Source organism: Olea europaea, chromosome 15 (assembly GCF_002742605.1).
Source record: "Olea europaea var. sylvestris chromosome 15, O_europaea_v1, whole genome shotgun sequence".
NCBI classification, from domain to species: domain Eukaryota; kingdom Viridiplantae; phylum Streptophyta; class Magnoliopsida; order Lamiales; family Oleaceae; genus Olea; species Olea europaea.
In genome coordinates, this window is record NC_036251.1 from 18,225,282 (window position 1) to 18,231,887 (window position 6,606).

The following is a 6,606-nucleotide window of genomic DNA, read 5'->3' on the forward strand; positions in this document are numbered from 1 at the left end:
TGAACACTTATTTACGGGTGCAAATTGCTCTGTGATGTTTCTTTGTGATATGACAAGAAATCGTATTTATGCTTAGTTGGATCTTAAGGAGAGTTGGTACAAGGGTTTGCTTGGTTTTGGGTAATGCTATGGAGAGTGCAAGTTGGATGTTTCTTGGGTGCAATGGATGGGATGCTTGGATTTGTGAAAATGAAAATAAAAAGTGCAAATGTAGTCTCAGCACAATCTTCTTTGAACGTTCTATGCAGAGGGTCTCCCATTGCCTTGTATTCTATTGCAATAGGGTGCGATTTGGACCATACCTTGAGTCGACCTTCGCAGCAAAGCAGTGGACTCGTACCTCCCCTAGGCAACTAGGCTATTTCCTCTACTAGTATGAACAAGGCAGAGTGTCTTGTAAATGTGAAGGTTGAAGCATATGGTGGAAATTCTTAAGGAAAAGAAGTTCGGCGATTTTTGTCCAGTGACTATACTTTATCATCATCTATTTTTCATTTTTACCATCCATTCTCTTTTTGTGCTATGTAATGTTTTGTAAGTGGCTCTGATGCCCTTGATTATAATGATTCATAGTCATGAATAAAATTTTACCATTTATGTTAATCTGTGTTTGGACTTCAAATTATTTCTAATTCATACTCGGGGTCGTTTTTGAGAAGAGGGTCGTGCCCCTGCAGTAGTTCCCTATTTTCTTATCCTTTTGTAGGCAACTTTTGTGTCTTTACGCGGGTCCGTTTTGTAGGGTCCGACCTTTTGCGTTATTCTGCGTTTAGGGCAAATTTTTATTTCTGATGGGGATATCTTCGAGTTCCCACTTTCTTTACCAGGGTGCTCTTTCTCGGGCTGAGCCTTGCAGACGATTTTCAGCTCATATTCTGAAGTGCCTCTATGGGCCGATACCCTTTAGGCTATACATTTTCCCTGTTTTTTTCTAAGGAACTACCTGTGAAAATGCCATGCACTTTGTCGAGGTCTTCGGTGGTCTCTTCTTCGTGGAGTGGACCAAGTAATTTCTGATGTCCGAGGACAATGTAAATCAACATGTACGATATTAAGATCGGTGTGATGGGTCGTAAAATATGCTAGCCGTAATTGTTATATACAAGCTAACTAATAATTTTTAATTTAATAGTCGATGTTAAAACAACGAGTTCTAGAAACAAGACATAACTTAATGAAAATTTTCACAAGCCTTTAGAAAAGATGTTGCTCGAGATCCTTGGGGGAGATAAGGTTGTGTATCGTCGCTGCCCTCTTCAAATACATTATGAAAGGAGTTGAGGTCCTTATTCTCCGCAGTTTTCAGACCTTTGTGCGTATATTTTTTGTTTTGTACTTGACGGTTAGTGCATAGTCTTCTGTTTCAGGGCGTATGCATATTTTGGAGGTGGCTCCATGGGGGGCCTTTCTTTTCTGCGTTTGGTGTCTCAACTGAGGTAGTTTCATCTTTACCTCTTCTTTGAACAAGCTTATTTTGCATAGCTCGTTTTGAGGTTATGTATACAGGGTCGGGGTACGACCCATTCTGACTTTCTTATTCGGATGGGACTGGAGTTTTAGCCTCAAGATGGAGAGATCAGTCTTTACCTTTTATGCACAAGCTTCCTTAGGTAGGATAATTCTGTGAGGCTTACGGCTGAGCTGCTCTGCCTGTAGAGGACAACAAATCTTACTTTCCCACTACTGTTGTCAATGAGTTAGTTTCTGCTGGCTGATGTCATTAAGGTCTGTCTCAGCAATTATATGTCTTAGCATCTCTTTCTGCAAGATGAGCTAATTCGAGGCAGCCAAAATTGGCGCTCGTTTTTTCGGACGAGGCCTTCTGCTTCTCTCATGAGAATGGTGGTTACGACTTCTGTCTCCTATCTCTATCTCTTGTCTAGGTAAGGAAGACATCATATCACTTTTTTGTGGGATTTTTGTCCTTAGTTCACCGACCTCCTAGGAAGGTCGGCTCATGTCGGTCGGGGTTGCGAAGTTTGGCTTGGTAGTTATATGTCTAGAGCGTCTTTCTGCAAGAGGGCTTCTCTAGGCCTTGAGCCTTTTTCTCTTGCATGATTGGTTTTGATAGGTTCGTTTCTGAGCTAATGTATCTTATCTTTCTCGCCTATTTCTAGATGGGGGATGTATGTATCTAAGAGCGAGCTCATCTGCAGTTCTTTGCTAAGGTTGTCCATACTGGTTTTCCTCCGAAAAGGAATTGAACAGATGTGGTCTGTTCGAGAAAATAAGAGGGCGCCCGATTTGAGCGGGTAGATTGGGAGGCCGGCCTTCTCTGTCTCTTGTAGGACCAAGTCTATCGAAGATACTAGCTTGTCCCCTGGGTGCGTTAGCCCAGCTGCATTCTACAGGAATGGTAGCCTCCTGAGTCATTCGATCGGTGTCGTAATTGGTAACTATGTCCATATTTACCCCTATTTCTAGAGGAACGACTTCCTCATTTTGGGAGGATCTGGGCAACTGACTTTGCATGCGTCTGAGTAGTTTAGGCATTGCGGCATTTTGCCGGGAGATGACTCTCATATTTGCGATGACAGTGGCCATCTTTTTGGTGAGCTTTGATGCTAGCCTGAGCCTGCTCCTTGAGCCACTTCTTTGGTGGCGGACCATTGGGAGGATTGGCAGCGGCTCCTAGATTATTGGGGCGTTTTGTAAGGATGTCTCCTCACCAACATGTTCTTTGGTTTGACTTGGCCTGATTCCTTCCTTCTTCAGACTCATGGCCGCTCCTTCTTGGTGGATAGTCTTTCTTTTACTCTGTTCCAGGAGTAGTCTACCTTTATTCAAAGATTTTTCCTTTTTGATTTTTCCTTTGAAAACTCAGATTTTTCCTCCACGGGATTTTTGTGGTTTAGTTGTTCCAAGTTTCTCACAAATGGCACCAATCTATTGACCCTAGAAAATGGTCGACAGGTGCTGATACCAGAGAATATACACGTGAACGTTTTATGTAGTATTTCTACTTGCCACTCGTTTTATACAACTTGATTTATACTGCAAGTGTACGGTGTCAAGTTTTGTAATATTGTATTAGAGTAAGAGTGTCAAACCCACAGATATTGATATTTAAATTCTATTGAGTACTATAGTTATTTTAGCTTTCACTTTATTTAGAAAATCAAACTTTAACATGATGTTTTTATACTAAATTAAAGTAAATGTGATGAATGATGCAAGTAAACAAGGGCAATTTGTAAAATTTCTTATCAAATTATGAATGTTTAGGGAATGATTTCACCGTACTATTGATAATGTTTTTCAACCGTTATAACTATTTCCAAAATTTATAGGCAAGAACTCCAAATTGATTTCATTTCCCTCTCTCGAGCACCAAATATAATATATTTCTATATTTTTAATTCCAATATCTCTATTCCGAACTAAACGTACAGAAATTATCAAAGGACCTAGTTCTTTAAGTGGAAATGCCTCAAAGATTCGCACTTTCTCTCGAATTCTACAAAATCTAAGTTATGTTATTCTTAGATCACGCCTAAATTTACCTCTCTCGAGCGACGAAATTTAAAGTATCAAATCAGTCAATTAGTGGCCAATTAATTGAAAGCATTGCGCAAGAACAACATAAATAAATAACCAGAAAGATTAATTGAAATAATTATATGGGAATTAAAACATGTCTAAGTAGGCTACATCAAATCCATAGGATTAAAGTCTATTTCATGATAGGAGAATTAAATCTAAACAAATTGATGAATAATATAAAGAGAAAAATAAAGAATAACTCTTTTGAAACTTTTAATTGGAATTCCCCTTGGTGTTCTTTATGTCTACTTGCCCTTGATGAATTGTCTTCAATCTTGCCTCCTTCAATTGTTGTGTTTGGCCCCTCATCTACTTTTTCAAAATAGGTTTTTTTGAATGGTATTTAGAGTATGTTGGGATCTTGGACGAATTAGGATTGCCCGCATATTCGGAGCAGCGCCCATATTGGGCGCCTCGGCACTTGGTTCGGTCGGAAACGAAAGACTGCACGTCCTTCAGTATTTTTAGGATAAATTCTTCGTCCGATATCTGATTGAGGTGATCTAAGATGTGTTGGAAAGTTAACTCAAGGTTCTACAACATTGTTTCAAAGTTATTCTCCAAATCTAACGTTTGCTTTGTCAAAATAGGTCTCAATGTGAGGCTGAAATTCTGGAGTGTAACTTTTCAGTTGGAAATTGATTTGTGATCATATTTCCTAAATTTGATCCCTCTGACATCTTTCCTCAACTAATTGACTCCTAACACTCTCGGATCATCACCTTGAGGTTCGATACAAGTTTTGATTATTTTCATTTCAGTCCCCAAACTTTGGATCTCTTATAATTTGGTCATTTTTCTCCAATTTCACCAACTTTTGCTTATTTCTTTCCTCAAAACATCAAAACACACATTAAAATATTCTAAAACACTCTCAATTGTAGCAAAATAATGAATTAAGTGTTATAACTATGATGAGTATGGAGCACTCATCACTACTGTAAATATGAGTGTTTATGGAAGAAGGTGTATAGTGGGTAACGTAAGTATATTGTTCCCTTCATTTTATTTTTCCAAGATCCTTCAATTGATACAAAATTTCTTATTTATAGTGATCGGACCGACATGGTCACCGTAGGATTGGATCCACGTGGCCTGATCTGCCGACTCTAACTATTACATCAACTCTGCCATCTATTAATTACATTGATAGATTTTTGACAAGAGGTCAGCCACTCTATAAGTTAGGTTGACATTCCTGATACTTATTAAATACGCACGTCACTTCAGTCAACTTTGGAGACGCGCTTGTCTGACCTTCTTCTGTTTGTCAAGGATTTCGGATAGTAGAGTGGTTCAGCGGCGGAAGGCGAACCACCTCGGATCAATTTAGTGCAACGATCTCGGCACTTCCTTTGACAACTTCGAGCATTAGTCCCTTCTGTGCCAATTCTTGGGTGCTCGCTATGTGTGTGCATATGAGGTCTCCACGTAAACCTTTCTATGACTAGTAACATGGATTACATTTTCAAGAATTTGAACTACATGTTTAAACAATTTTTGTTTATCTAAGGAATTCAATTCCACATGTATGGCTTCTTTTGATTTTGGTCAATCATTTTTACGTTGACAATCTTTAATAGATTGTGGTTCAAGATCCTCATTTGCATAATATCAAGAGCCACGTTAAGTGTGAAAATATTGTCTATGACAATATTATTTCGTTATCATAATTTAGAAGATAATATATAATTTATTGAAATTCATTATTTTCGGACACTTGTGGTTTTTCAGGAATCATACTTTCGATTTTTATTGATCAATCTTTTCTAATGTTAATTCTTCCAAAAATTTTGGTTGATTTTTCTTTTGTACTTTTCTTTTTCGATGTACAGAGTCTTTTAAATCAATTGATTGACCACACATCTGATGTATTTGAAAATCATTTGACATGGTAGATTGTGTGTGTGTGTGTGTGTATCATACATGGACATCAATTTTTTTTTACAATTGGAATATATGATTTTGTCACTTTTCTTGTTTCAACAAATACATCAGATAATTGATTTGCAACTATTTACTGATGAATGATTTTTTTTCAACATCTTGATTACATTGATTGTTGCAGGGATCAAAATGAGATAGAGTCATTTCATTTCAATAAATTTTATATTATTTTTCAAGATGTAGTCTTTTCCCTCCTAAAGTTGGGAAATTCATTTGATCAAAATGACAGTCTGTAAAATGTGCAATAAATAAATCATCAATTAAAGCTTCAATATATCTAATAATAGATGATGAATCAAACCCCACATAAATTCTAAGTCTTCGTTGGTTCCCATTTTAGTGTGTTGTGGGGGTGAAATAGGGAATTAGATAGCACAATAAAAAACCCATAGGTGAGAAATATTAGCCCCGTTTGGCTTCCATTTTTTCCAAATTTTAATGTTTGGAATAGTATTTTATGAAGAATGTGGGGTTGAAAAAGAATGAAATTTTTTTGATCTATGTGTAATATATTTTATGGAAGATTGTGTGGTTGAAAATAAGAGAGGAAAAAAATGAAAGAGAATGGGGCCAAATGGGGGCTTAGGTTCATGACCAAATGCCAGTTGCAAAGGTGAATATCGACAATTGGCAGTTGGCCTGTTACGAACTACTGATGCACGCAGCATAAAATATGACATAACTCTAAGTAGAAGTTGAGAGTTTTATTTCCATAAGTAATGGTCCAACAATAAGTTGTAGACGTTTAATAAATTAATCCATTAAACTATTTTGTATATGAATATGCATAACTAAATGTTCAATAACAATTCCAATTGACATACAATAATTAACAAATGCTTGTGATCTAAATTTCCCAGCATTGTCAAGATAAATAGTCTTGATTGAGTAATCGATGAATTGTGTTCGTAAATTTATGATTTCAACAAGTAGTCTAGCAAATACTACATTTCTAGTTGAAAGTAGGCAAACATGTGATCATCTAGTTGAAAATCAATTAATACTATAAAATAGTGAAATGGTACACGTGGTGAGTGTAAGTATTATGCCCTAGGTCCAATCGACTTTGGACATAAATACTTTTATATATAATTGATGCAATTAAATGGCAGATCT